The sequence below is a fragment of the Pleurodeles waltl genome, chromosome 1_2, assembly GCF_031143425.1.
Source record: "Pleurodeles waltl isolate 20211129_DDA chromosome 1_2, aPleWal1.hap1.20221129, whole genome shotgun sequence".
In the NCBI taxonomy this organism is placed as follows: Eukaryota; Metazoa; Chordata; class Amphibia; order Caudata; family Salamandridae; genus Pleurodeles; species Pleurodeles waltl.
Window position 1 is genome coordinate 980,507,394 of NC_090437.1, and position 13,679 is coordinate 980,521,072.

General features: G+C 42.7%; 1 protein-coding gene across 2 annotated transcripts in view; it reads right to left on the bottom strand.

Moving 5' to 3' along the window:
• OCIAD1 (OCIA domain containing 1) overlaps positions 1-13,679 on the bottom strand; it is a 213,778-nt gene that overhangs the window by 15,183 nt on the left and 184,916 nt on the right. The window lies entirely within an intron of this gene.

Consider the following 13,679-nt stretch of genomic DNA (forward strand, 5'->3'; position numbering starts at 1 on the left):
AACGGGTCTCGCATTTCTCTGAGTTACAGCTATTAGCAGTTGTAAACTCCCAACCGGACTTTTCTTGCCTCATTAAATGGAGAAAAAAAAACGATCACGCCGCTAAACAAGCGAGATCGCACTGCGAAAAAAGAGAAAAAGTAGTCCACAAACTGGACGGAAAACAGCAAGCTTGTATGTTTTCAGGACTTAGTCGCTGCGCTCAAGGAGGACTAACCACCGGAAAAGGCATGACTTATGCATACCTTCCACTAATGAAAGCAAGCAGATTTTAAAAGGCAAGCCCACGAACCAATGAAAGACACTGACATGACATGGGCGAGGCTCTGAGCCCTTTTCTAACTACTACAGCGTCTCGCAAGCGAGACGCATGCACAAGCACATGCTACGCAGGCTCAACCCTAAAAATGGCTGAATTATAATGGTCAGGAGCTTCTCTCTAGTCCACCCTTCTGTGGCATACAGAGTTACATCTCTCAAACTTTCATCTTCAGAAAACACTAAACTCCATTTATCGTCTGTGAAACCACACATCACATACATCAATGATGGCTATCAAAAATTCTTAATCATCGTTCTGGCCAACCGTAGTTTCATCATCACAATAGCAGAACTCATGACAGGAAGACAGATATGATGTCCTTTCCACCAGAAACATGTTCAACTTGGAAATTATACTGCAAATTTTTTAACTCAACCTAGCTATCCTGGGGGTATGATTGTTTAAAACATTCCTATTCAAGATGTTTACTAATGGCTTATGGTCTGTTTTAGTGTGAATTTCCTTCCCCAGATAAAGCACTTAAAGCATTCAACAGCCCAACAGCAGGCCAATAGCTCCTTCTCAATTACCAACATAAATACTCATTCTCTCTCAGCGCTCTTGATGAAAGCCCAACTGTTTTTTCAACACCATCTCCCTTTTGAGCAAGAGTAGAGAAGTTTACTAATGGCTTATGATCTATTTTTAGTGTGAATTTCCTTCCCCAGATAAAGCATTTAAAGCATTCAACAGCCCAAGAGGAGGCCAATAGTTCCTTCTCAATTACCAACATAAATTCTCATTCTCTCTCAGCGCTCTTGATGCAAACCCAACAGTTTTTTCAAATCCATCTCCCTTTTGAGCAAGAGTAGCACCTAAACCCCCATTGCTTGCATCAACTGTAATGACATTTTCCTTGGTAGAGTCAAAAGATGCTAAGGTTTCAGTGAAAACAATGTCATTTTTCAATGACAGATATTCACTTTTGCATTTCTCTTCCCACAGGAATGTATTTTACTCTCTTTAACAACTCACATAGATTGGCAGTTTTAGGGGCCAAATTCTTAATGAATTTTGCATAGAACTCATACACTCCTAGAAAAGAGGAAGCCTGATCACTTGTTTCTGGAGAAGAAGCAATAGTTATGGCTTCAACCAAATTTGATGGTGGTTGAACACCTTTCTCTAAAATAACATGACGCAGTAACTCTACGCTGTCTTTCTGGAATTCACATTTGTTTACATTCGCTACAACACCTGCATGTTCTAATCTTTTTAGAACTTCACGCATGACTGTCATGTTCTTCAATATTTTTTTCCAGCACTCAAAATGTCATCTTGAAAAGTGACCACACCATTTACCCCTTTCAAAATCTTTTCAAGAATCTGTTAAAAGACTGACGTCACATATAATAATCCACATAGCACCCTTTTAAGATGGAAAGTGCCCACTGGTGAAACAAATGTGGTAAGATGTCTAGAAGAAGGATCTAATTCCATTTGGTGATATACAGGTGTTAGATCAATCTTGCTAAACACACTACTACCTGTGAAAGTAGTGACTATAATATTTATTTTGGAAAGAGGATGGGAATCCACCCATAATACTTTATTCAAGCTCTTGAGAAGTACACAAACCCTCAATTGGCCATTATTATTGTGGGTTATCACCAAAGGAGACAACCATAAGGAACACTCTATACTGGATGATGTTACTGAAAATCTATAACATCATCTTCACACATCGTCTTCAAAATGTCAGTTAGACCTGCTCTCACACAAAACGGTACATTTCATAGTGTGTGCTTGAATGGGTTATCCCCCCCCCCCCGACACAAATCTTATGGCTGAACCTTTGATTCTGACCAGTATTCAACTGAAAACCGATTTCTACGACTTAACCCAGACATTGTGCTTCAAAGATGCGGAAACGGAAGCATCCCCTTCACTAACCACAGACACTTGTATTTTCCTCCCTGGCTGAAGTGCCTTCCCAAAAAGGTCTTGATGATACTAACCAAGAATGTTAAGTCCTTGTTTTGCTAAATATACCTCAGCATTGGTTCTTCCCCCTTTAAACTCCAAAACTGTCTAAAAATATATCCTAATAATGTAATCCTTTGCCCATCATATAATACAGGGTTTCTATCAGGTAAGCATAACTCTTTATCCAGCCAATTCACTCTAAACAACTCATTTGTAATCATAGTCATTCTAGCCTCAGAATCAATTAGTAAGTTTAACACTTTTCCATCAAAAATGATTTTCTCGTAAGGGTCAACACACTCTGATTCGCCCCTCTGAACCACTAAAACTACATCCCTCTCAAAACTTTGCTCATCTATGGATCCTTCGCTAATCTCCCTTTCAGGAACAGTATCAACTTTATCTGTATTGGATTGACATACTTCAGCAAAACATCCCTATTTGCCACAAACTCTACAACTGGCATTCTTTGTAGGACAAGGATGGCTGTTCACTGTATGATACGGAAAACAACATCGAAAACAGATATTTCTCATTTTGAAAACTAGATCTTCCCTTCTTTATTCTTGCTGTGAACACCCTGTTTGTAATTTGAAGACACTTTCACTGGAGCAACACCACATTGCTCTTTGCGAGCCAATTCCTTGCATGACCTTTGTGAACTCAATGCTTTTTACTACATCAACAGTCTCAGAAAAGTGTGGGATTTTTTAGTGTCAGTTTTTCCTGGACTTTCTTATCCCAACACCTTATAACTATTTCATCACAAATCATCTGTATAGTAAAATTCTCAATCTCGCAATCAGCCACATGTATATGCAATGCCGCAACATTACTGCTAAATAGACTCATCCCGGTGCTGCTCTTTCATTAAAAATGTATGCCAGTTGACTATCAAGCTAGGCTGAACATCTACATGTTTTTCCAGCTTCATTACTGCTAGCTGAAACTCATCAACGTCTTCTTAATCTTCCACTAAATGAAATGGTGGTAAGAGTTCATAAAAAGGTTGAACTTTAAATGACAAATTGTGTTCCAAAGAAACCTCTTCCTCTCAGGACAATACCAATTTCCACCCATGGCACCAATGTACTTAGTGAGAGCCCTTAACCAAGACTTCCAAGGTATGGGCACACCTCCAGGTGTTTGAAGAAAAGGAGGTGGTGCACTAATACTATGCATACTTGGACGATTAATGGTCAACTCAGACATTTCCTTGTGACACGCAGTGAATGTGCACACATTACAGTAAAAATTCCTCCAAATAAGGCTCACTGGTATGTGATATGCAGTACGTGTGTGCCTATCACAGTTGATACCACGTGTGAACATGTGCACATCACAGTAAAACACCTTCAAATAAAATTTCCTTGTGTGTGACACAGTATGTGAATGCGAATCACAGCTGATACAACACTATAACAAATATGCCAAACTTATTTCCAAACTGTGTTCTCTTGTTTCTTTGAAATCAGTACACCACTGCCTGCACTCGAAAAAATATTGTGAATCCAAACAGTGTCACTGTTAGAAATTAGGTCTCTAGTTGGCAGTGGTATGCACCCTATCCAAGTAGGGGGTCACAAACCTAGTCAGGACAAGTCCATGACACAACATAAATTAGCTTGTGCTCATCCTCTGCTAGCTTGGAGCAGAGCAGACAGCCCTAACTTAGAAGGCAATGTGTAAAGTACTTGTGCAGCACACACACTGTAACCTCAGGAGGTACACCACAAAAAGATTCCACACGGATGTAGAAAAATAAAGCTTGTTTTTCAGGTTAATGTATATTCTGCATGATACAGATTCAACTTGTAAATGCTAAACTATTTGCTTTTGCAGACTTAAAAGTGAAGCAAGATTGATGAGTAAATGCAGAACTGAAAGGGGTGGTGCCAGAGACTGCTCGGCATGGGTGCGTAATGTTCTTATTGGCTCAGGTACTGTCCTGGTTGTGCTCCTTTCGGGGAGCGGTGCATGGCTAAGCTGGCCAAGGCTGTGCAAGTTAACTGACAGCAGTGAGTGGCATGGTTTGGAAAAGCCAATCTGGTTGATTGGAATTATTGAGTGGCAAAAGGAAAGCAGGGCCACTCCAGATGGGGCCACGGGTGACTTTGGTCCATAGGCTGGGGTGGGGGTGTGCTCTGGACTCGGCGAATGTCGTTTGGCCGTCGGTTTCGGTGCAGGCGAAAGATAAGTCTGGTCGCTGCAAGGGTGAGCCACAGGCCAGAAGGCCCAGACGGTTCACATGTGTAAGCGGCAACGTTTGGCAAAGCCACACGGGTCCACTTGAAAGTAGCGGGTCGCAAGGAACAGCAGGGCAGCTCCCCAATCCACATGAAGAAGCGGAGGGTAGCAAGAATATGCATAGAAATCTACGATGTGTATAGGCTTTCGTCCTTACTCCTGGAGATTTTTTGAATCTACAAAAAGTTAGAAACATGACTCACTCATAGGAGTAAAGCACAATGATTAGATGTTCAACTTTAAGAACAGATTTGTGTAGCCACCCCTTTCTTACTAGAACTTTTTGTGTTACGTGTATTAATTACATTCCTGTACACTGGCTTGCTGTGTGCCAAAGCACTGAAGATGCTAATAACACGTGATACGTTAACGTTTCTTAAACACGTTGTTGATGTTTCATCATTGGCTTTGCTTTTCAAAAACAGGATTTTCGTTAAATGGCCTGCTGAATGACACGCAGTTGCATGATGAAAACATTACTGCAAGATTCCATCTTTAAAAACTTAAGGAAGGAAGCAGTCGGTACCACTGCGCTTAACAGTCAATTGTTTTGAATTAGAAAACAAAACCTATTCATAGTGAATCAAAGTAAAACTCGAAAGCACCCTGCTGTCAACAAAGTCCTAGTTCCGTTGCCAATAACGCATTCCAACATAATAAAGCCAAGCACAGTATTTATTTCCCGTCTTTGGCAACGCCAAGCTCATGGTAGTATAATGTAAGTTAAATATGCTAATGCAACAATTACAAATATGATCAAAAGTCTTGGGTCCAAAATATGTCCTAGAAATTAAACCTCCGAAAGATACGGCTTCAAAATTGCATGAATTGTAATTTCTGAATATTCAAAAATAAACCCTGGAATTTTAAAACTGTAAATGGCACACATTTTCACTAGATTTTCTGCATGCTGCTTGCACTTTTTGTGGGATTAGTAAAGTATTACGGAAAGTTGCACACCCTACACACATCTGCACATGTGTACCAACAAAACAATGTGAGTATGCTTGGTGGGGGGTGGGGGGGGGGGGGGAACAAGGGCCCTAAGCAGATTCAATGGATGTGAAGTGGCAGAGGTTTCCCCAAATGACAATTATTTTCCCTATGGATTAAAAACAGGAGAATACTAGAGTTAGAGGCCAGGTGTAAAGATAAAGGAATAAATATGCGTTGAAAACTGTTAGTAATCATTTTATACGCGAACAGGTTTTTGTTTCCATTAAAAACAGGACTTAAAACTGCCCTCTTACTCTTCTATTTTGTGTTAGAGTGAATCGGCTCCATGTGGATGAACCAAATTCCTCTAAAATAATAGCTTAAAAATAACTATTTCTGATAACCCATTCCAAAGATTCATGATTTAAATTATTGAACACTTCTCTAGAGCGCTGCTTTGCTCGAGGTCATTTCTGTGCACTTTACAATAATTATGAAAGATTTACAGTGCAGTCAATAGGACTGTTCGGGATTTAAAAAAACTTGCAATTTAACTAGAAGGTGGTGTGGGGTAGGTACGGGAAACAAAAAGGAACAGTGCCCTGACCAAAACTATTTCAAAATAATTACCCTACATCTGTATTAATTCGCAGGACGAAGAAATGTAAACCATTCCCTAAGAATGTTGCTACTTGAGGACTGCCAAGATGACCAAGATTAGAGATCACTCATGTTTGTTGGATTTGATTCAACCTTGTGGGCAAAACGTATGCAGTTTAAAGCTCCGTTTTTTTATTTTTAGCTCCAAGGAAGTAACTAAAATGGATATTTGTACGTGATACACTTCATTCAAAATGAGTTCGCTTGGGTTTGTTCACTAGACTCAAGACCACACAAACAAATCAGTATCTGCTATTTTCACTACATGTACTGGCAGACTTCTGTGTTCCACTCAGTTCCATCTGGTTTAACCCCTTCGCTGCCAGGTCTTTTCCCCCAAGTTGCCAGGCCTTTTTTTGGCTATTTGGGGCAATTCGTGCTTATGCCCTCATAACTTTTTGTCCACATAAACTACCCACGCAAAATTTGCGTCCTTTTTTCCCCAATATCCTAGGGATTCTGGAGGTACCCAGACTTTGTGGGTTTCCCTGAAGGAGACCAAGAAATTAGCCAAAATACAGCAAAAATGTTTGTTCGTTTTTTTTTTTTTTTTTTTTTAAATGGGAAAAAAGGGCTGAGGAAGCGACTTGTGATTTTTCCCCTGAAAATGGCATCAACAAAGGGTTTGCAATGCTAAAATCACTAGCTTCCCAGCTTTCAGGAACAGGCAGACTTGAACTTTTCAACACAATTTTGGCATTTTACTGGGGCATATCCCATTTTTACTATTTTTCTGTTTTCAGCCTCCTTCCAGTTAGTGACAGAAATGTTTGTGAGACCAATGCTGGATCCCAGATAGCTAAACATTTCTGAAACGTAGACAAAATTCTGAATTCAGCAAGGGGTAATTTGTTTAGATCCTACAAGGTTTTCCTACGGAAAATAACAGCTGAAATTAAAAAAAATATTAAAATTGAAGTGAAAAAAACCAGCCATTTTTCTCAATGTTTTACTCTAACTTTTTCCTGCAATATCAGATTTTTGAAAGCAATATACCGTTACGTCTGTTGGACTCTTCTGGTTGCGGGGAAATATAGGGCTTGTAGGTTCGTGAAGAACCCTAGGTACCCAGAGCCAATAAATGAGCTGCACCTTGCAAAGGGTTTTCATTCTATACTGGGTATACAGCAATTAATTTGCTGAAATATAAAGAGTGAAAAATAGGTGTCAAGAAAACCTTTGTATTTCCCAAATGGCCGAAAGATAAGGTGTTGAGAAGCAGTGGTTATTTGCACATCTCTGAATTCCGGGGTGCCCATACTAGCATGTGAATTACAGGGCATTTCTCAAATAGACGTCTTTTTTTACACACTGTCTTACATTTGGAAGGAAAAAATTTAGAGAAAGACAAGGGGCAATAACACTTGTTTTGCTATTCTGTTTTCCCCCAAGTCTCCCAATAAAAATGGTACCTCACTAGTGTGGGTAGGCCTATTGCCTGCAACAGGAAAAGTCCCAAAACACAACGTGGACACATCACATTTGCCCAAAGAAAACAGAGCTATTATTTGCAAAGTTTCTAGCTGTAGATTTTGGCCTCTAGCTCAGCCGGCACACCTAGGGAAACCTACCAAACCTGTGCATTTTTGAAAAGCAGACACCTAGGGGAATTGAGGATGGGGTAACTTGTGGGGCTCTCACCAGGTTCTGTTACCCAGAATCCTCTGCAAACCTAAAAATTTGGCCCAAAACACATTTTCCTTACCTTTTGGTGACAGAAAGTTATGGAATCTGAGAGGAGCTACAAATTTCCTTCCACCCAGCATTCCCATAAGTCTCCCGACAAATATGGTACCTCCCTTGTGTGGGTAGGCCTAGCGCCCATGAAAGGAAATGTCCCAAACACAATGTGGACCCATCACATTTACCTAAGAAAATAGAGCTGTTATTTGAAAAAGTGCCTGGTTGTGGATTTTGGCCTCTAGCTCAGCCGGCACCTAAGGAAACCTACCAAACTTGTGCATTTTTGAAAACTAGACACCTAGAGGAATTTAAGATGGGGTTACTTGTGGGGCTCTCACCAGGTTCTGTTACCCAGAATCCTTTGCAAACCTCAAATTTGGCAATCAAAAAGCACTTTTTCCTCACATTTCGGTGACAGAAAGTTCTGGAATCTCAGAGGAGCCACAAATTTCCTTCCACCCAGCGTTCCCCCAAGTCTCCCTATAAAAATGGTACCTCACTTGTGTGTGTAGGCCTAGTGCCCGCGTAAGGAAATGCTCCAAAACACCCATCTGGACAAATCAAAAATTATCAAATACAAAACTACCTGTTTTTGCTGGGGGAGCGTGGGGGGGCACCTGCGTTTTTCCTCCTGGGCTCAGCAGCCATCTAGGGAAACCTACCAAACCCAGACATTTCTGAAAACTAGACACCAGAGGGAGTCCAGGGAGGTGTGGCTTGTGTGGATCCCCTAATGTTTTCTTACCCAGAATCCTCAGCAAACCTCAAATTTTGCTGAAAAAAGAAATCCTATTTTTCCCACATTTCTGTGTGGGATCACCGCACCGGGACAAATTTCCTACCACCCAACATTCCCCTCAGTCTCCCGGTAAAAATTATACCTCACTTGTGTAGGCGGGCCAAGTGCATGTGACAGGGAAGAGCCAAAAACATGTCGAAATTGAGGGGGAACCAAAGCGGGTCCAAAAGGGCAGTTTGGAAAAAAACATTTTTAGGCTGACAAGTGCAGGAGAATTTTTATCGGTATAGATGAGACAATGCTGGAATTTTGTGGATTCCTGCAGATTCCGGAAGGTTCCATCACAAAAATGTGGGGAAAATGTGTGATTCCCAGCAAAGTTGGAGGTTTGCAGAGTACTGTGGGTAGGAAAAAGGTCCAGGGTACATGTGAAGCACACTACCCTGTAATCACCCAGATGTTTAGTTTTCAGATGTGTGTAGGTCTTGTGGATTTTTCTACATGGCAGCGTCCCAAAGTCCAAGCCCTCACCATTCCAAGAGGGACGATTTTGAGAGTTAGCCAAGCTCTCATGGCCCAAATGTATAATCAAAACCCAAAATAATCAAATGTCCTCTTGCTTGTCGTGGGATAAGATGTTTTAGTGTGCGGGGTAGAGCTGAAAGACTGTTACCCCCTTCAGTTGGGGTGGAGGCATAGCCAGGCCCATAATGGTTGGTAGCCACCAACCCAATATTTTTTTTTTTTTTTAATTCCCTGGGCTCTAGTAGACTTTCTGCCCCCGAGGTGTGGATCGGGGGTAACTGCCCCATCTGCCCACTAGTGGGCAGAACAACTTTGGCCCCATTTATTTGGGGTGGGGGTATGGCCATACACCCACCCTCTTATTTCGGAAAAAAAATCTTCCCTGGTCTCTGGTGGGCTTTCTGCCCCCTTTGGGAGCAGATGGGCCTTCCAAAAATAGCCTGATGTGCCCCCAAGGGGGACAGATATGTCCAACAGTAATGTGCCCCCATGTAGAGTGACCCTTGCCCAAGGGGCTGCCCCCCCAAACAAAACACACACACCAATCTCTGGAGCCCAAGTGGTTTCAGACCCCCCCGGGGGCAGATCGGCCTAATAGAAATAGGCTGATCTGTCCCCAAGGGGAGCAGAAATGGCCTTAAATAAATTTGCCCCCCTAGGGGAGCGACCCTTTCCTAAGGGGTCGCTCTCCTTGCGTGAAATTGGCACAAAAAATCCCTGTGCCTAGTGGTATCTGCCCCCCTTGGGGGCAGATCGGCCTAATAAAAATAGGCCGATTTGCCCCCAAGGGGGGCAGAAATGGCCTACAACAAATTTGCCCCCCTAGGGGGACGACCCTTGCCTAAGGGGTCGCTCTCCTTGCGTGAAACTGACGCAAAAAAAAAAAAAAATCCCTGGTGTCTAGTGGTTTCTGCCCCCAACTGGCCTAATAAAAATAGCTGCCTACCTGTTTCTTGTAAGAAACTATTAATTAATACATACATCCATACATAGAAATATATATCCATATAAATACAAGGAGGGCCTTCGGGTCAGCACTGTTCTGCCACTGGTCTGGCTGAATTCTCATTTACAATCTGCTTCTTGCCATGACCGCGTACTATTAGGGTAACGGTTCAGTCCACATCAGTCATTGGCTCTCTTGCCTTGTTAATGATGGTATTTCTGATCACATAAGTACATCCACTTGAAAAGGAGAGAGCTCCACTATCAGGGCTGGCTGGACAGTCCTTTCATTTTTAATTTCCTCCTTTTATATTTTCTCTTTTGTATGAAGCTGGCTCTGTATATACTATATCAAAATGAGATGTAGTGTGCACAGAGTCCAGGGGTTCCCCAGAGGCTTAACAGAGACTAAAGTAGATAATATTAATGCTCTGTTTTGTGGTAGTGTGTTCGAGAAGTTAGGTTTATCTGAAGGTAGTGCAAACCATTTGTTGTACACACATACATGCAATAAATGAAGCACACACTCAGTGACTAACTCCAGGCCAATGGTTTTTATATAGCAAAAATATATTCTGTTACTTCATTTCTAGAACCACAAGATTCAAGTTGCAGGTAAGTACAGTTGCAAGTAAGTATCCAACATATGTATCAACACCACTGTTTCAAATTGGCAAGTTATACAGTTTTCAAAAATAGCAATAACCTGTTTTAAAAGTTGACAGTGCAATTTCCAGAAACAGTTCTGGTGGGGGTCAGGTGAAAACACAGTGTCGGGCTCCCAATGCTTTCCTATTGGGGGACCAGAGGGATCAGAAAGATGCTGCAGGTGAATTCCATGGGGTCTTGTTTCGAGAAACCAGAGGCTGGACAAAGAGGAGGGCCACGCACTGGACGCTGCTGCACCGAAGGTCGGATTCCCCAAGGCAAGGGGGATGCAGGAGAAGGGGTACCTTTTGGCAGTGGGTCTCTTTGTCCGGTTCTGTCGCAGATGCATCGCCTTCTTTTAGCAGGGCTTTGGAAGCTGGAGACAGGCCAGTAGGGCTAGGGCCAAGTCAGTTTGCATCTTCAGTCTTCTCTGCTGTAGGTCAGCTTAGCAGTCCTTCGGGGGAACCTTTAAATCCTGCATTTAGGGGCGTTATAGGGGTCAGAGGGAAGCAGCCAATGACTACTGTTCCTGAGGGTGGCTAGACCCTTCCTGCATACACTCCCTTTGGGGATGGGGGCACAGACCTAACCCTATTGGTCCCTGTCCCGCAAACCAAGATGGGGTCACCTCAGCTCAGGGCACATTAGGGATGGTCCCAGCTGAGGCAGTCACTCCTCCTTGTTTTCCCTAAATTTCCCACCGGGCTTTGTCTGTTGTAACAAGAGGTCTGAGCCTTTGATGCTCACTTACAGGCGTTACAGTTCCTGCAGGGGGAGGTGTGAAGCACCTCCACCCAGAGCAGGCTTTGTTTCTGGCTACAGAGAGCACAAAGGCTCTCACCCCATGTGGTCAGAAACTTGTCTGGGAGTGGCAGGCTGGCACAGACTAGTCAGTCCTGCACTAGGAGTTTGGCTAAAATACAGGGGGCATCTCTAAGATGTGCTCTGGGTGTATTTTTCAATAAATCCAACACTGGCATAAGTGTGGGTTTATTGTGCTGGGAAGTTTGATACCAAACTTCCCAGACTTTAGTGGTCATTATGGAGCTGAGGAGTTTGTAATGACAAACTCCCAGCCCATATACTGTATATGGCCACACTGCACTTACAATGTCTAAGAATGGACTTGGACAGTGTAGGGGCATATTGCTCATGCAGCTATGCCCTCATCTGTGGTATAGTGCCCCGTGCCTTAGGGCTGTAAGGCCTGCTAGACGGGTGAGTTACCTATGCCACAGGCAGTGGTTTGTGGGCATGGCACCCTGAGAGGAGTGCCATGTCGACTTTGTCTTTTTCTCCCCACCAGCACATGCAAGCTGCAATGGCAGTGTGCATGTGCTTGGTGAGGGGTCCCCCAGGTTGGATTAATACATGCTGCAGCTCTTGGGAACCTTCCCTGGCCACAGGTTCTTTGGTACCATGGGTACCTTTTGCAAGGGACTTTACTGTGTGCCAGGGGTGTGCCAATTATGGGAACAATGGTACAGTTTTTGGGAAAGAACACTGGTGCTGAGGCCTGGTTAGCAGGAACCCAGCACATTCTCAGTCAAGCTGGCATCAATATCAGGCAAAAAGTGGGATTAGGGTAACCATGCCAACAAGGGCACTTTCCTACACCTTTCATTTCTTAAAACGATACTATAGCTTACCAGGCAGTGTTAATGAGTTGATTCCTTACCACTCATTTTATCTGCAGTGCGCCACATCCACATGGCCACTTCCTCTAACCCAGGACCATTATGGCATGCAATTGTCCATAGTGTATGATTGTTTTATCATTCAGAAATGGCCAACAACTTGGTTCTAAATGTAGCAGTCATTCTAGATCTTTAAAATAATAATAGAATAGTTCCAAAAACTCTGCTAGACACACACCCGCTGCTTTGCTTGGTTTTGTTATTGCAAGTATATAATCGCCGCGTTTAGAAGATAGCATGTTTTCTTATGTTTTTATTTTTTTAATTTATCTTGCATATGTTGTAGAGCTTGACTGTATTTTATTGTGATTGTGTCAGAGGGTGAAAGCAGGAATAAGTGAGCGGATCAATGCACGGATCAGTGCAAAGATGAGTGACAGAGTTAATTTGTGATGATTTATTGAGAACCAAAAGCCCATCAATGAGACAAACGTTACTTTTATACAGGAATCTGTTTTTACACAGAACACAGGAAAACAGCTCAGGGCTTTCCATAAACTGTTCCTCATCGGGGTTTACCATACCAGCGTGACATTCGCCTACCCCCTTCATAAGATCAACACACAAATTACAGTATCTCATTCCCAGATTGTTTTTTTTCCATGTTCAACACCTTAGGAAAGTGGCACAGCAATAACTCACATGACAAAGAACAAGCAATGTTTATATTGGCATCCTGTTGTACTGAGGGACAGGAGATACTTACAGGTGCACTAAGGGATAGACAGGGGCATTAGCAAAGCCACCAGGAGCCTCATGGGGACAATCAAACAAGCAGCATTGTAAGGAGGGAGACGTCTGCAGGGGGATCAGGCAGAACAGTGTGTTATCTACTTGGACTTTCTTTACCTGATGCTGGTCTTGTAGAGTGATAGGACACCAAGCCTATTCGAGCCTGACCGTTTCCTGGTGTGCACGACTTAACCACCCCTCCCCTCTACTTATGTGATGCCACTTGCGGCCTCTTTTTTTACCCTGGGCAGGAGCATTAATCAACAATATAAAATTGTGGTCTGAGCGAAATACCAAAACAGTTCAGTCTTCTAGGACATGTGGGACTGCAGGCTTAGGAAGGGAGTTTACTCTAAGGGTTACAACAAAGTCTGAGCCAATCTAAAACAGTAGAGCTCTCATCTATGTGCCAAGAATCAATTCTAGTATGTGATGCTGTGGTGAAGATTTGGGACAGCATGTTTCAGCTGTCTGATGTACTGAGCTTTAAAACTGTGAACCTTTTTTTTGTCAGTCTTGAAACTAACGTGGCCAGAGAGCTTTATTGGACTGCAGGAGTTCCCACAGAGTCGAGTACATTTTCCATGCACATTTAAGGAATACGCCATTTTGGCTTGAT